The sequence below is a fragment of the Arachis hypogaea genome, chromosome 18 (genome assembly GCF_003086295.3).
Source record: "Arachis hypogaea cultivar Tifrunner chromosome 18, arahy.Tifrunner.gnm2.J5K5, whole genome shotgun sequence".
Lineage (NCBI taxonomy): Eukaryota > Viridiplantae > Streptophyta > Magnoliopsida > Fabales > Fabaceae > Arachis > Arachis hypogaea.
The window spans coordinates 77,174,532-77,192,419 of record NC_092053.1 but is presented as its reverse complement, the minus strand read 5'-3'; the positions used below and the strand labels follow the sequence as shown (position 1 = coordinate 77,192,419).

The 17,888-nt window shown below is 37.1% G+C and overlaps 1 non-coding gene across 1 annotated transcript; it reads left to right on the top strand.

Moving 5' to 3' along the window:
• Positions 1–16,146: 16,146 nt before the first annotated feature.
• LOC112773373 (small nucleolar RNA R71) lies at positions 16,147–16,254 on the top strand. Its single transcript, XR_003187926.1, has one exon. It is a non-coding gene; the product is annotated as a small nucleolar RNA R71 (small nucleolar RNA).
• Positions 16,255–17,888: the final 1,634 nt, after the last annotated feature.

Genomic DNA, 17,888 nt, shown 5'->3' with positions numbered 1-17,888 from the left:
CATCTGCACCATCACGCCTGACAGTAGAACAGGCTGCTTGGAAATCTCTCAGGTGCTTGATAGGCTCTTGAGCAGGTAAGCCATGAAACTTGGGCATCAAATTAAGCAGTGCAGTCTTTATTTCAAAGTCTGTAGCCACCGCTGGGTGATGCACTTGAAACGGTTGCATTGTAAAATCAGGGGCTCCAGCCTCCTGGTTAGTAACTCTCTTAGGTGCTGCCATGTCACCTACACGTAAATCAACCGAATCAGTAGAACCGGGGCTGGTTTCTTCCTCAAATGATGTTTCAGATCCGCCCTCTGAGAGGACTAACCGATGCCGAGCTTGCCTTATTCGTGAAATAGTTCTTTCAATCTCAGGATCGAATACTGGCAAGCTTGGATCAGGAAGTGAACGCGTCATCTAGCGAAAGAAACAAGCAACTTATAGTAGCAAGATAGAATAAAATGCAAATAAATAAATTCCAATTAATAATTTTAGCACTCTATTGCAACTCCCCGGCAACGGCGCCAAAAATTGACATGGCGAAAATTGGCGAGTCAAGAATTGTTATAAAATATGCGTTGCAAGTATAGTTCTTAACCAACCAGAAATCTGCTTATCAATTTAGAAAGGTGTCACAAAAATTAAAATCAAAATACTGGGAGTATGAATCCCAGGTCGTCTCCCAACGAGTTGCAGAAAGGTGTGCTATTTTATTAATCAGATGTTTTCAAAAAGATTTTGAGTTGAATAAACAGGAAATTAAATTGGAGAAATTAAGTAATTTAAATAAAAGCCTTGACTGGGAGTAGATTAGTTGGAAGCCCTATTCTTGTTGCAGTACTCTCAGGATTAATTGATAATTGAAGGTTATTCTGTTTAGTTATCCCTTACCAGGTAAGGGAAGGTCAAACAAGTTGGAATGCTGTTTCTATTCACAAGTTCCAATCCGCTCAATTAAAAAGGATTAGTGTCAGTGACTAGAGAGCATCCCAACAATAAACCCAATTACAATTTTTTCTTTAAGCACCCCAACTCAAGGGTTCCTTTCAATCAACTCCCCATCAAGTTAGGGAACTACTCGCTCATTGTGAATGTAGAACTCATAACATGGGAAAGGGAATTAAAGAAAGACATGATAAATAAAACTCAAAGGAATCAACTGAAAATAAAGGTAACTCTTGTATTAATAAATTCTAAAATAATCCAATAGTAAAATTGAGTAAATTAAAGGACATGGAAGAGTAAAGCCAAGTAAAGAAAACGAACTAGAATGACGAAGTGTTGATGAGGTAATAACTCTTCTCAATATCCCAATGCAAAGAGCAATAGAAAATAAAATCCTAAGAACTATGAATGTGTAGAGAGAAAACCTAGAGGAGGAGTAAAACTAGATCTAAAAACTAAAAATGTGTAGAATGAATGTTGTTTTTGGTTTTTGCATGTCCTCTGTCTCTAGTCTGCTTTTTCGGGCCGAAAACTGGGTCAAAACAAGGCCCAAAATCGCCCCCAGCGATTCTGCAGATTATGAAGATCGTGCACGTCACGCGATCGCGTCATTCGTGCGGCCGTGTCATTCGGCGTTTTGCTTTTCCACGCGGGCGTGTTGTCCACGCCTCCGTGTCACTTGTGCTATTCCAATCCGCGCGGTCACTGCGATTTCCTCTCTTTCGCGCGGTTGCGTGAGCCATGCAGCCGCGTCACTGCGATTTCCTCTCTTTCGCGCGGTTGCGTGAGCCATGTGGCCGCGTCACTTCTCGCTGGTCATCTCCTCAATTTCTTGTGTTCCTTCCATTTTTACAATTTTCTTTTCCAATCTCCAACTCATTCATGCCCTATAAAGCCTGAAACACTTAACACACAGATCACGGTATCGAATGGAATAAAGGAGAATTAAAATACATAATTAAAAGTCTCTAGGAAGCAAGTTTTCAATCATAAAGCATCTTTAGGAAGGAATTATAAATGCATACTTATTTAATGAATAAGTGGGTAAAGATCATGATAAAACCATACAATTAAACATAATATAAACCATAAAATAGTGGTTTATCATTTCCAATGACCAAAACATTTTTTCGAGTTGAGGATTTGTGGAGAACTTGAGTGTAATAGAAATAACTTCATCATCAGTGAATCCAAGTTCGCTAAGTATATTACCAGCCTTTTTTTCTTCACGAGTGTTTACCATAGCTTGGGCAAAAACATCCAAACGCTTTCCCTGTTGATCGAACACATATTTCAACGTGTCAGTTAACTCTTTCATCATCTTGGTATCCTTTGCCGCTTTAAATGAGGAAGGCTTCTTTCCTTGTTTCTTCCCAGAAGATGAAGCCACAGAATTTGATTGTTGGAGTAGAGATTCACTGCAATCATGGTTTGAGTTAAATATATCCGTATCTTCTTCGTCCATTTCTTCATACCCATTCATTTGCACTTCTTCTTCGGCATCATTGCCGCATACAGCAGCATCCCCATTTGCTCTTTCCTTACAAAATATTTTTTCTAAGCGCGTATAAAGGGGAAAAGGCTTTCCTGGAGTATACAAATAATTTAAAGTAAAAAAATGCAAACGAAAATAAGAAGCAAAGAGGAAAGGCAGAGTTATATACCTGCGTGACTGAGAAAGAGAAGAACACGTGAATTCCAAAATTTGTTACAAGCTCTAATAAATAATTTGCTTCTGAAATGTTGTAGTTAAATTAGTCGAGCAAAAAAATGAAGAGGAGAAGCACGCAGTAAAGAAGAAGAAAAAGAAACAAAGAAAAAGAAAGAAGAATAAGATGAAGTACTAAACCACAGAACACCGAAAAAAGAAGAGAAATAAGAAGAAGAAGAAAGGGACAGAGAGCAAGAAGAGAAAGAGAAGAGACAGAGAGCTAGACCTGGAAAGTGAGACGAAAAAAAAATCCAAAAAAGAGAAGGAAGAAGGAGAGACGAAACAGAGAGCATAGGGAAGATTACCTGGGAGGAGAAGGCTGCTGCACAACACATAAAATTAGGGCTTGTGATATGATTTAAAAAAGGGCAACAATGGAATAATAATAATATGTAGGGATAAAATGGGAAAGAATTTTCATTAAAAAATCTGTGTCCACTTTGTTAATTCCCGTGTCCATCATTGTCCCTCATAAAAGAGTGGACACAAAAATTAAAAAAACTGTTCTAGGGACAATATGTCCATTGTCTATGTCTCTGCTACCAAACACGTTTTAATTATTTAATTTCCATGTCTTTGTGTACTGTCTCCAAAAACAAACGCTACCATACAGGCTGCCATTAAAGAAATCACTCACAAGCAAAGAGAATAGTAACACCAGAGTTAATTCAGAAAGACAAAGCAACTGCAATCCTCAACTTTATTCCTATCTCTATTTATATATTAGACCTTTTTCTTCATTCCTTTTATGAATAGTTTCCCCTTATCATCAAAACATATAAACCTTCTGATTCTGCTTGACTAAGAACTACAAGATAACCATAGCTTGCTTCATACCACAATCCTCGTGGGATCGACCCTGACTCGCTCAAGTATTACTTGGACGACCCAGTGCACTTGCTGGTACTGCTGTACAAAGGTGTGAGGATTCGTACGGAACCAAGTTTTTGGCGCCATTACCGGGGATTGTTGAGTTTGGACAAACTGAAGGATTGTCTTGCTCCCTAGATCAGGTAATTTCTATTTTCTTTTCTTTATCATTCGTATCTGAGTCTTTTAATTTTTGTTTTCTTTTTTTTTTTTTGAAAAAAAAAATTTAAAAACCCTTTTCAAAAATATTTTTTATTTTCCTTGTTTAATCTTTGTTCTTAGTTTGAGTCTTTTGTGTCTGTTCTTGTTGAGTCTTGCATTTTCTTTGAGTCCTATTTTCTAAAAATTTTTCAAAAATATTTTCTTTGTTTAAATCTTGTGTCAAGTCTTTATGTTTGGGATTTTCTTGTTATTTTTCTTTTAATTTTCAAAAATTTATGTTTAGTTTTCTAAAAAATTTTAAGTTTGGTGTTCTTTTTATGTTCTTGTGTTCTTTAAGTCTTTGAGTTTTGTTCTTTGTGTTCTTGTGAGACTTCAATGTGTTCTTGAGTCTTTTTTGTATTTTGATCTTAAAATTTTTAAGTTTGGTGTTCCTTTGTGTTTCCCTCCAAAATTTTCAAAAATAAGGAGCATTAGATCTAAAAAATTTTAAGTTTTGTGTCTTTTGTGTGTTTTTCTCTTTCATCATTAAATTAAAAAATAAAAAAATATCTTTTCTATCTTAAAACTAACTTAATTTTCGAAAATTAGCATTAAAAATTCAGATTTTGATTTTAAAAATTTTATCTTATCTTATCTTAGTTTTCAAATTTTCAAAAATCTTATCTTAACTTTGTCAATTTTCAAATTTTAAGAATTCAAATTCCAAATTTCAAAATTAAAAATCTTATCTTATCTTCTTCTAATTTCAAATTTCAATTTCAAATCTCTTCTTTTCTTATCTTCTATCTTATTTTAAAATTTAAATCTTTTCTTAATTAATATCTTATCTTCTCTCTCTTCTATTTCGAAACTTCCTAACTAACTCTCTTCTCTTTCTTAATTTTCGAAAACTCTATCCTCCCTCTCTCTCATCTTTTTCAAAACTACCTAATTAACTCGCATCTCTTCTTAATTTTCGAAAACTCTATCCTTCTTCTCTCTCCTCTTTTTCAAAACTACCTAACTAACTCTCATCTCTTATTAATTTTCGAAAACTTCTCCCTCTTCTCTCTCTTCTATTTTCGAAAGTTTAACATTTAAATTTTAAATTCTTTTTAAATTAATGAATTTAATTTTCAAAAATAATAAATAAATAAAATAAAAACAAAAATATTTTAATTCTTATTTACTTTTTCTATTTATACTTCTTCTCTTCTCATCCCTACTCATATCATTCTTCTTCTTCCCCCTCTGAATTCTTCCTTCTTATCTTTCATCCTCTCTTTTATTTCTCTCCTCTTTCTTCACATCTCCCTAGAAGCTCTTTTGTCTAAGTGGTACAAAAAGCTTTCTTCTTTTTTTTCTTTTCCTTTCTTGTTTATGACCAGGAATAGGGATAAAGAACCCCTCTTGACTCCTGATCCTGAACCTGAGAAGACTCTGAGGAGAAGTTTACAACAAGCTAAAGCACAACACTCAAGAGGACATCGCCGAACCTCAAGAGGAGCCCAGAAAGGTCCTTGGTGACTTCACCATGCCTACCTCTATCTTTTATGGCAGAAGTATCTCTGTACGTGCCATTGGAGCTAACAATTTTGAGCTTAAGCCTCAGTTTGTCTCTCTTCTGCAGCAGAACTGCAAATATCATGGACTTTCATTGGAAGATCCAAATCAGTTCTTAGCTAAATTCTTACAGATCTGTGATACTGTAAAAACTAATGGAGTAGATCCTGAAGTCTATAAGCTTGTGCTCTTTCCCTTTACTGTAAAAGACAAAGCTAAGATATGGTTGGTGCCCAACCAAGAGAGAGTCTTGACTCTTGAGAAAAACTGGTTAATGCTTTTCTGGCTAAATTCTTTCCCTCTCAAAGGATGAGCGAAATTAGAGTGGAAGTTCAAACCTTCATACAAAGAGAAGGTGGATCCCTCTATGAATCTTGCGAAACATACAAGTAATTGATCAGGAGATGTACTCCTGACATGCTCTCAGAATGGTCCATCATAGGTGTGTTCTATGATGGTTTGTCTGAGATGTCCAAAATCTCATTGGATAGCTGATGCGGAATTTATAACCACCAACTAACCGGCAAGTGCACTGGGTCGTACCAAGTAGTACCTCAAGTGAATGAGGGTCGATCCCACGAGGATTGATGGACTAAGCAACAATGGTTAAGTGATTTACTTAGTTAGACAAACAAAAAATAGTGTTGAGAGTTCAAAGAGCATTAAACAGTAAACTCAGAATATCAGAAGACAGGCAATAAATAAGTTGAGAATAATATATGGAGAAAATAGTTAAGGCTTCAGAGTTATCTATTTTTCGGATTGACTTTTTTTACTAACTATTTTAATCATGTAAGATTTAATTCATGACAAACTATATGTGACTAAACCCTAATTCCTTAGACCCCTTTAGTCTCCTCTAACTCTCATCAACTGCCAATTCCTTGGTCAATTAATTCCAATTAGAGGGTGAAGTTTAATTCTGGTTATTATGCCACAAAAATCCTAATTATCCAAATATAAGAGGATTATATGTCACGTATCCCGTTAAATCCAGATAATTAAAATTTAGGAGAAAGTATTTTCAAGCTGTTGTTCAAGTAAAGACCTTTTCCAAGTTATACAAGAACTCAATTAGAAAGAGGGTCATAATTCCATTCCACTCAAATTCATAAGATAAAGAACGAAAACAATTCTTAAATTATAAATCAGTACATGAATTAGAATAGAAAAATAATAGAATCAATCCATACAATAGACAGAGCTCCTAACCTTAACAGTAGAGGTTTAGTTGCTCATGGTTCAGAGAGAAAAACTATGATTCTCTTAAATTGTGAATTGTGAATAATTGTGAATTGGAATGGAATAATCCCTAGAAGAGAAGTTTCTTTTTTCTTTTATATCTAATCCTATTAATTTAAAATCTATTTTCTAAAACTAAAATAATATCTTTTCCTATTTTAAAAATAAAATAAAGTTTAAATCATAATTAATTAAATAATTTGCGCCTTGTAACATGGGGACCACTTGGCTTCACTAGGATCCACACCTAACTTGGCAAAGAGCTGCGCTTAACTTCATACTGTTCACCACACAAGGCGCCTAACTAGAGGTGGCCAGTGTGTGTTGGTGTGCATTTCTTGAGAACTGCGCCTTACTTGAAGGAAGTAACTTCTCTTGCGTGTTGTTGTTGAGCATTGCGCCTAACTTGAGAAATCTCAAGTTAGGCGCAGTCTTGGCAGAATTGATGGAAGAGAAGTATGAACTATTATATATCGTTGGAAAGCTTTGAAAGTTGGCTTTCCAACTCTACTGGAATCACATCCATTGGACCTATGTAGCTCGAGTTATTCAGGTTTGAGTGCAGAGAGGTCAGGGTTGACAGCATCATTCACCTTCTTCTCTTTTTCTGTGGAAACTCCATCAAATCCAGCCAAATGCTACCTAAAACAAATAGAATTGCACACGACTCAAAGTAATATCCATAGTGGCTAAAAGATAATTAATTCTTAATTAAACTCAACAAATTAAATGCAAATTCACTAGGAAAAGATAGGAAAGATGCTCACGCATCACAACACCAAACTTGAGTTGTTGCTTGTCCTCAAGCAACCAAAACTAATACAAGATTAAGATTTGAATTTGCATGAGAAATGAGAGTTCAGTTATGCTTGTGTCTATTCTTAATGTGGGATTTATCTATTGCAATTCTGAACAGTTTTGGCATCTCACTCTCCTTTGAATCAGAGGAATGTCAATGTCATGCGGAATTAGAATGCGGATCATATTATGAGTTCTCTGATCTTTATACCTCAGTTAAATCCTTGAACACAGCAGATATCCCTTAATTTTCAATTAACTGGTGCTTTGCACCTTGAGCCTAGCTGTGACTTTAAATGTTCTGTCTCAAGGGTTAATTGACACAAGATTACCACAAACACTTAACTGGGGAACTCTTTTGAAGTTTTGATTTTTCTTTCAGCTACTCCCAGACAGTGGTGCTGAAAGCCTTGGGCATACTCTACTAATTGCAATTGATCTCGACTCTAAATATTCTGTCTCAAGGATTACTTGACACAAGAACACCACAAGCATATGACTAGGGAAACAACTCTTTAAGCTTTTAATCATGTCTGACCTCCCTAGTCATTGATGCTCAGAGCCTTGGACCTTGCTTTTATATCCAATTTTTTTTCTTTTTCTTCAAGGATTAACTGTCACTAATTTCAGAAAATTCATAATACTTCTCTAAATTCCTTTTCCTTATACGTCAACATTCCTTGATTCAAATTCAAACATACACGGTTTATGTCATGCATTCGGAATCACAGAGAACACCACCACATTTGATTAAATGAGACTACTCTTAAGAAAAAAAATAAACTCAATTTCTCATGCATTACATCCCCTTTTTCTTCTTTCTTTTTGATTTCAAGATCAGTGAGCAATACATGAGACACCTTTTAGAATTAAAGCAACTAATAGAAATTTTGAAAATAACAGAACTAAACTAGAACCTAGAAATCTAAATAATAAAGGATCATGCAATAAACAAAGCAAAATAATAGAAAATAGGAATATAACATAATAAGAACGGGAGGAAATATAGAATGAAAGGAACTCAACTGCCTCAGTTATCCTAGTGGCCATTTCATTCTTCTAGTTGTGCTCCTCTGTGAAGTTTATTTGCCTCCCTTTGGTGCTATTAAAATAAACAGAAAAGCCGAAAAGTGAAGCGATAACACCAAACTTAAAAATTTGCTTGTCCTCAAGCAAAGAAGAACTGAAAACAGAGAGGGACATAAAAAGACATACGGAGGAGTAAAAATAAATATTATAATAAAAGAAGAATAAAATGATAAAAGAACAAGAGAGAGTAAAATAAAATATATATATATATATATATATATATATATTATCTCTTTGTGTTTTTGGTTTTTTTTTTAATTATTTTATATATATATATATATATATATATATATATATATATGTATGTATAGAAAGGGGGGGACGTATATGTACATAAGGGGGGTTATGATATATTATTTATATATATATAAGGGGGGCCGATATATGTATAGGAAGGGAAGGATATGTGGTGCAGGGTGTTGAAGGTGGTGGGGAAGAGGGGGATTATATAGGGAGTGTTGGTGAGGGGGGTGTTGGGTCTAATGGTTAATTAATGGGAGGGTAGGTGGAGGTGGTCACAGGAATTTGGGGGGGGGGGCGTATGTCATGGCCCATGGGATTTACTGTGGGAGGTAAAATATATATATGGGGTGAGAAGGAAAGGGGATAGGGAATGTGATGAAAGGGCAGGATCAGGAGGGAATCTTGGCATTTAGTGGGATTGATTTTCTTTCATTGTATGCCAAGATTTATAAGCCAGTGCCAAATATGGATGGGTGGAAGGTCGGCGTGATTTGTCCCGTGGGCATCCTTTGTCCTCCACGCTGAACTTTAGATTTTCTATGTTCAGCGTGGGCCTTCCAGAAATAACTATCACTTTTGCACGCACATTTTCATGCTGAACTTGAGAAATTCCAAGTTCAGCGTGGACTTGACCGAAACAATCTCCTCCAGGGTGGCCAAAAATTTTTCTAAGTGTTCGGTTCCTGTTCTAAAATAGCTGCATGATCAAAACACATGTAAAACGAAGGAAAAACAGTAAAAACTCAATAAAAATCAAATAAATAAGAAAACCACTACTACAAAAAATAACTAAGGATACGAAATTGTTGGATTGCCTCCCGACAAGCGCTTCTTTACCGTCACTAGCTTGACAGTCAGCTCCTCTAAGGAGGAGGATGATAGGAGCTCAGCTCTTCACCCCTTACTTTGAACTTCTTTCCTGTGTCTCTATAAAGTAGCTCAATATGCTCTAGAGAGAGGATTCTATTTACTGTATAAATTCACACTGGATTCCTAGTCAACACCACTTTCATTCCTGGGGAGAAACCTTCAGTGGGGATCTTTTTGTTTCTCCATCCTCTGGGTAGTTTCTTCTTTTTGGGAACCTCCTCCTTGGTGGAGGATGCATTCCCAACACCAAACTTAGGTTTGATGTCAGGAGAAATTTTATTGATTGTCATCAAAGGAGGTTTGAGCTGCAGATTCTGCTGTGCATTATCAGGGGGTTCTTGAAGGTTTGGATCAATAAGCTCAGTCTGCATGCACCTCACTTCTTCACCTGTTGAATGTATATCTTTGAAGACATGAAAGACCAGTTGCTCATTATGCACTCTAAGTACTAATTCACCTTCTTCCACATCAATTAGAGCTCTCCCAGTGGCTGGGAATGGTCTTCCTAGGATTTAGAGGCATTTTCATCCTCCCCTGTGTCTAAAATCACAAAATCTGCCGGGAGGAAGAACTTACCCACTTTGACCAAGATATTCTCCACTAATCCGTATGCAGGCTTTACAGATTTGTCTACAATCTGTAATGCTATCCTTGTGGGTTGTGCCTCTTGGATTTTCAGCTTCTTCATCATAGACAAGGGCATTAAATTGATGCTTGCTCCCAGATCACATAACGCTTTCTCAAAGGTTTTACTCCCAATGGTGCATGGAATTTGAAAGCTCCCTGGATCTGGCATCTTCCTTGGCAAGTTATTCCGAATTATGGCACTACATTCCTTAGTCAGGACCACTGTCTCATCTCCCTTTAAAGGCTTCTTCTTTGACAACAACTCCTTCATGAATTTGACGTAGAGAGGAATTAGCGAAAAAACCTCAGCAAAAGGAATATTGATTTGCAACTTCCTAAAGACTTCCAAGAACTTTGAGAACTGCTTGTCCTTGGTCTCTGGTATGCAAAATTGCTACGCAAGTTGTGAATTGTTGTTCGAAATTGATTCCCTGGCAATGGCACCAAAAACGGATGCACAGGACCATGATCTAAACATATCTTCACAACTTCGCATAACTAACCAGCAAGTGCACTGGGTCGTCCAAGTAATACCTTACGTGAGTAAGGGTCGAATCCCACGGAGATTGTCGGTATGAAGCAAGCTATGGTCACCTTGTAAATCTCAGTCAGGTGGATATCAAATGGTTATGGAGTTTTCGAAAATAATATAATAAAATAGGGATAGAAATACTTATGTAATTCATTGGTGAGAATTTCAGATGAGCGAATGGAGATGCTTTCGTTCCTCTGAACCTCTGCTTTCCTGCTATCTTCATCCAGTCAGTCTTACTCCTTTCCATGGCTGGCTTTATGTGATACATCACCATTGTCAATGGCTACTTTCGGTCTTCTCTCGGGAAAATGATCCAAATGCCCTGTCACGGCACGGCTAATCGTCTGGAGGCATCACCCTTGTCAATGGCTTCATCTTATCCTCTCAGTGAAAATGGTCAACGCACCCTGTCACGGCACGACTATTCATCTGTCGGTTCTCGATCATGCTGGAATAGGATTTACTATCCTTTTGCGTCTGTCACTAACGCCCCGCAATCGCGAGTTTGGAGCTCGTCACAGTCATTCATTCATTGAATCCTACTCAGAATACCACAGACAAAGTTTAGACCTTCCGGATTCTCTTGAATGCCGCCATCATTCTAGCTTACACCACGAAGATTCTGGTTAGGAGATCTAAGAGATACTCATTCAGTCTAAGGTAGAACGGAAGTGGTTGTCAGGCACGCGTTCATAGGGAATGATGATGATTGTCACGTTCATCACATTCAGATTGAAGTACGAATGAATATCTTAGAAACGAAACAAGGTGAATTGAATAGAAAACAGTAGTACTTTGCATTAATCTTTGAGGAACAGCAGAGCTCCACACCTTAATCTATGGAGTGTAGAAACTCTACCGTTAAAAATACATAAGTGAAAGTCCAGGCATGGCCGAGAGGCCAGCCCTCAAACGTGATCTAAGATAGCATACAACTGATCAAAGATACCTAATACAATAGTAAAAGGTCCTATTTATAATAAACTAGCTACTAGGGTTTACAGAAGTAAGTAATTGATGCATAAATCCACTTCCGGGGCCCACTTGGTGTGTGCTTGGGCTTAGCTTGAGTGTTGCACGTGTAGAGGTCCTTCTTGGAGTTGAACGCCAGTTTTTGTGCCAGTTTGGGCGTTCAACTCTGGTTTTGGATCCTTTTCTGGCGCTGGACGCCAGATTTGGGCAGAGAGCTGGCGTTGAACGCCGGTTTGAGTCATCTAAACTTGGCCAAAGTATGGACTATTATACATTGCTGGAAATCCCTGGATGTCTACTTTCTAACGCAATTGGAATCGCGCCATTTCGAGTTCTGTAGCTCCAGAAAATCCACTTTGAGTGCAGGGAGGTCAGAATCCAACAGCATCAGCAATCCTTCTTCAACCTCTGAATCTGATTTTTGCTCAAGTCCCTCAATTTCAGCCAGAAAATACCTGAAATTGCAGAAAAACACACAAACTCATAGTAAAGTCCAGAAATGTGAATTTTTAACATAAAAACTAATGAAAACATCCCTAAAAGTAACTAGATCCTACTAAAAACATACTAAAAATAATGTCAAAAAGCGTATAAATTATCCGCTCATCACAACACCAAACTTAAATTGTTGCTTGTCTCCAAGCAACTGAAAATCAAATAGGATAAAAAGAAGAGAATATACTATAAATTCCAAACTATCAATGAAACATAGCTTCAATCATATAAGCGGGACTTGTAGCTTTTTGCCTCTTGAATAGTTTTGGCATCTCACTTTATCCATTGAGGTTCAGAATGATTGGCATCTATAGGAACTCAGAGTTCAGATAGTGTTATTGATTCTCCTAGTTCAGTATGATGATTCTTGAACACAGCTTCTTTATGAGTCTTGGCCGTGGCCCTAAGCACATTGTTTTCCAATATTACCACCGGATACATAAATGCCACAGACACATAATTGGGTGAACATTTTCAGATTGTGACTCAGCTTTGCTAAAGTCCCCAATTAGAGGTGTCCAGGGTTCTTAAGCACACTCTTTTTTTTTTTGCTTTGGACCTTGACTTTAACCGCTCAGTCTCAAGTTTTCACTTGACACCTACACGCCACAAGCACATGGTTAGGGACAGCTTGGTTTAGCCGCTTAGACCAGGATTTTATTCCTTTAGGCCCTCCTATCCACTAATGCTCAAAGCCTTGGGATCCTTTTTATTTGCCCTTGCCTTTTGGTTTTAAGGGTTATTGGCTTTTTGCCCTTGCCTCTTGGTTTTAAGAGCTTTGGCTTTTTCTGCTTGCTTTTTCTTTTTCTTTCTATTTATTTTTTTTTTTTTTGCCCATTTATTTTTTTTTCTGCAAGCTTTGTTCTTTGCTGCTTTTTCTTGCTTCAAGAATCATTTTTATGATTTTTCAGATTATCAAATAACATGTCTCCTAGTCATCATTCTTTCAAGAGCCAACATATTTAACATTCTTAAACAACAACTTCAAAAGACATATGCACTGTTCAAGCATACATTCAGAAAACAAGAAGCACTGTCACCACATTAATATAATTAAACTAAGTTCAAGGATAAATTCGAAACTCATGTACTTCTTGTTCTTTTGAATTAAAACATTTTTCATTTAAGAGAGGTGATGGATTCATAGGACATTCATAACTTTAAGACATAGTTACTAACTACTAATGATCATGTAATGAAGACACAAACATGGATAAGCACTTAACATAGAAAACGAAAAACAAAGAAAGTAAGAACAAGGAATGAGTCCACCTTAGTGATGGGTGCGTTTCTTTCTTGAGGAACCAATGATGTCCTTGAGCTCTTCTATGTCTCTTCCTTGTCTTTGTTGCTCCTCCCTCATTGCTTTTTGATCTTCTCTAATTTCATGAAGGATGATGGAGTGTTCTTGATGTTCCACCCTTAGTTGCTTCCAATAATTGTGTGGAAGAAAATGTATCCCCTGAGGTATCTCAGGGATCTCTTGATTTGCAGTCAAATGTTCTACCACTGAGCTATAGAACCTTGATGGAAGCTTTTGTCTTCCCTTTCCTCTTTCTAGAGGTTTCTCTGGCCTTAGGTGCCATCAATGGTTATGGAAAAAACAAAAAAGCTATGCTTTTACCACACCAAACTTAGAATGTTGCTCGCCCTCGAGCAAAAGAAGAAAGAATAGAAGAAGAAGAAGAAGATATGGAGGAGATGGATGGATGTGTGTATTCAGCCATATGGGTGGGATTGGGTGGGAGAGAGATGTTGAATTTTGAAGGTAGTGGGTGTATGGATGTGAGTGGTAAATGGAAAACAGAAGGGATGATCATGAATGGAAAGAGAGATGATGAGGTAGGTGGGGATCCTGTGGGGTCCACAGATCCTGAGATGATCCTGTGGGGTCCACAGATCCTGAGATGATTCTGTGGTGTCCACAGATCCTGAGGTGTCAAGGATTTACATCCCTGCACCCATTAGGCATGTAAAATGCCCTTGCACATAACTCTGGGCGTTCAGCGCCAGGTTGGTGCCCATTTTGGGCGTTCAACGCCCATTTGTTGCCATTTCTGGCGTTGAACGCCAGAACCATGCTTGTTCTGGGCGTTCAGCGCCAGGATGCTGCCCATTTTGGGCGTTCAGCGCCAGAACCATGCTCTGTTCTGGCGTTGAACGCCAGGCAGATGCTTCCTCCAAGGTGTGATTTTTCTTCTGCTCTTTTTGATTCCATTTTCAATTTTTATATTTATTTTGTGACTCCACATGATCATGAACCTATAAAGACATATAAGTAAGAAAAATATAGTTAGATAAATAAAAATTGGGTTACCTCCCAACAAGCGCTTCTTTAATGTCAATAGCTTGACAGTGGGCTCTCATGGAGCCTCACAGATGTTCAGAGCATTGTTGAGACCCTCCAACACCAAACTTAGAGTTTAGATATGGGAGTTCAACACCAAACTTAGAGTTTGGTTGTGGCCTCCCAACACCAAACTTAGAGTTTGACTGTGGGGGCTTGGGTTGACTCTGCTTTGAGAGAAGCTTTTTCTGCTTCCTCTCCATGGATGCAGAGAGAGATCCTTGAGTTGTAAACACAAGGTTGTCCTCATTCAATTGAAGGATCACTTCTCCTCTATCCACATCAATCACAGCTCTTGCTGTGGCTAGGAAAGGTCTTCCTAGGATGATGGATTCATCCTCTTCCTTTCCAGTATCCAGGACTATGAAATCAGCAGGGATGTAAAGGCCTTCAACCTTTACTAACACGTCCTCTACTTGTCCATAAGCCTGTTTTCTTGAATCGTCTGCCATCTCTAATGAGATTTTAGCAGCTTGCACCCCATAGATTCCCAGTTTCTCTATTACAGAGAGGGGCATGAGGTTTATTCCTGAACCAAGGTCACACAGAGCCTTAAAGATCATGGTGCCTATGGTACAGGGTATTATGAACTTTCCAGGATCCTGTCTCTTCTGAGGCAATGTCAGTTGATCCAGATCACTTAGTTCATTGATGAACAAGGGAGGCTCAACTTCCCAAGTATCAATGCCAAATAATTTGGCATTCAGCTTCATGATTGCACCAAGAAACTTGGCAGTTTGCTCTTCAGTAACATCCTCATTCTCTTCAGAAGAGGAATACTCATCAGAGCTCATGAAGGGCATAAGGAGGTTCAATGGAATCTCTATGGTCTCTAGATGAGCCTCAGAGTCCTTTGGTTCCTCAGAGGGAAGCTCCTTATTGATCACTGGACGTCCCAGGAGGTCTTCCTCCTTGGGATTCACGTCCTCCTCTCCTTCTTTAGGTTTGGCCATGGTGCTTATGTCAATGGCCTTGCACTCTCCTTTTGGATTCTCTTCTGTATTGCTTGGGAGAGTACTAGGAGGGATTTCAGTGATCCTTTTACTCAGCTGGCCCACTTGTGCTTCCAGATTTCTAATGGAAGATCTTGTTTCATTCATGAAACTTACAGTGGCCTTAGATAGATCAGAGACTAAGTTTGTTAAATTAGAAGTATTTTGTTCAGAGTTCTTTGTCTGTTGCTGAGTGGATGATGGATAAGGTTTATTATTGTTAAACCTGTTTCTTCCACCATTATTAAAGCCTTGTTGATGCTTTTGATCCTTCCATGAGAAATTTGGATGATTTCTCCATGATGAGTTATAGGTGTTTCCATAAGGTTCACCTAAGTAATTCACCTCTGCTATTGCAGGGTTCTCAGGATCATAAGCTTCTTCTTCATAAGAAGCCTCTTGAGTACGGTTGGATGCAGTTTGCATTCCATGCAGACTCTGAGAGATCATATTGACTTGCTGAGTCAATATTTTATTCTGAGCCAATATGGCATTCAGAGTATCAACTTCAAGAACTCCCTTCTTCATAGGCGTCCCATTACTCACAGGATTCCTCTCAGAAGTGTACATGAACTGGTTATTAGCAACCATGTCAATGAGTTCTTGAGCTTCTGCAAGCGTTTTCTTTAGGTGAATGGATCCACCTGCAGAAGTATTCAATGTCATCTTAGATAACTCAGACAGACCATCATAGAATATATCCAGGATGGTCCATTCTGAAAGCATGTCAGAAGGACACTTTTTGGTCAACTGTTTGTATCTTTCCCAAGCTTCATAGAGGGATTCACCTTCTTTCTGTTTGAAAGTTTGAACATCCACTCTAAGCTTGCTCAGCTTTTGAGGAGGAAAGAACTTGGCTAAGAAAGCCGTGACCAGCTTATCCCAAGAGTTCAGGCTATCTTTAGGTTGAGAGTCCAACCATATTCTAGCTCTGTCTTTTACAGCAAAAGGGAAAAGCATGAGCCTGTAGACTTCAGGATCTACTCCATTAGTCTTAACAGTATCACATATCTGCAAGAATTCAGTTAAGAACTGAAAAGGATCTTCAGATGGAAGTCCATGAAACTTGCAGTTCTGCTGCATCAGAGAAACTAATTGAGGTTTCAGCTCAAAGTTGTTTGCTCCACTGGCAGGAATGGAGATGCTTCTTCCATGTAAATTGGAATTAGGTGCAGTAAAGTCACCAAGCATCCTCCTTGCATTATTATTATTTTCGGCTGCCATCTCCTCTTCCTGTTCGAAAATTTCTGAAAGGTTATCTCTGGATTGTTGTAATTTAGCTTCTCTTAATTTTCTCTTCAGAGTCCTTTCAGGTTTTGGATCTGCTTCAACAAGAATATTCTTGTCCTTGCTCCTGCTCATATGACAAAGAAGAGGGCACAGAAAAATAATAATAATAATAATATGGATCCTTTATACCACAGTATAGGGATCCCTTTGTGAGTGGAAGAAAAGAGGGAGACAAAGAATGTGATGTAAAGAAAGAAATACAACTGTGAGGAGGGCAGAGATGTGAGATGAGATGTTAGTAAATGAATAAATAAATAGAATACGATGGGAGAGGGAGAATTTTCGAAAATAATTTTTGAAAAAGAGTTAGTGATTTTCGAAAATAGTTTTTGAAAAAGGTTAGTATTTTTTTCGAAATTTTTTTTAAAATCAAAAATAAAAATAATTAGTTAATAAAAAAGAGATTTTTGAAAAAGAGGGAAGATATTTTCGAAAATTAGAGAGAGAGAGAGTTAGTTAGATAGTTTTGAAAAAGTTAAGAAACAAACAAAAAGTTAGTTAGTTAGTTGAAACAAATTTTGAAAAGATAAGAAGTTAGGAAGTTGGAAAAGATATTTTGAAATTAGATTTTTGAAAACGATAAGATGAGAAGATATTTTTGAGAAGATATGATTGAAATTAGTTTTGAAAAAGATTTGATTTTTAAAATCACAAGATATGATTCTAGAACTCAAAGTTTGAATCTTTCTTAACAAGTAAGTAACAAACTTGAAATTTTTGAATCAAAACATTAATTGTTATTGTTATTTTCGAAAATTTGATATAAAAATAAGAAAAATGTTTTTGAAAAATATTTTTGGAATTTTCGAAATTACTTAAGAATTTTGAAAAAGATTTGATTTTTGAAAAAGATTTTGAAAAAGATAAGATTTTCAAATTGAAAATTTGATTTGACTCATGAGAAACAATTTGATTTAAAAATTTTTGAAAAAGTCAACCCAAATTTTCGAATTTGATGAGAGAAAAAGGGAAAGATATTTTTTTGATTTTTTTGAATTTTTAATGATGAGAGAGGAAAACATGAAAATTATGCAATGCATGAGAATTTTAGATCAAAACATGTGATGCATGCAAGAATGCTATGAATGTCAAGATGAACACCAAGAACACTATGAAGATCATGATGAACATCAAGAACATATTTTTGAAAAATTTTCAATGCAGAGAAAACA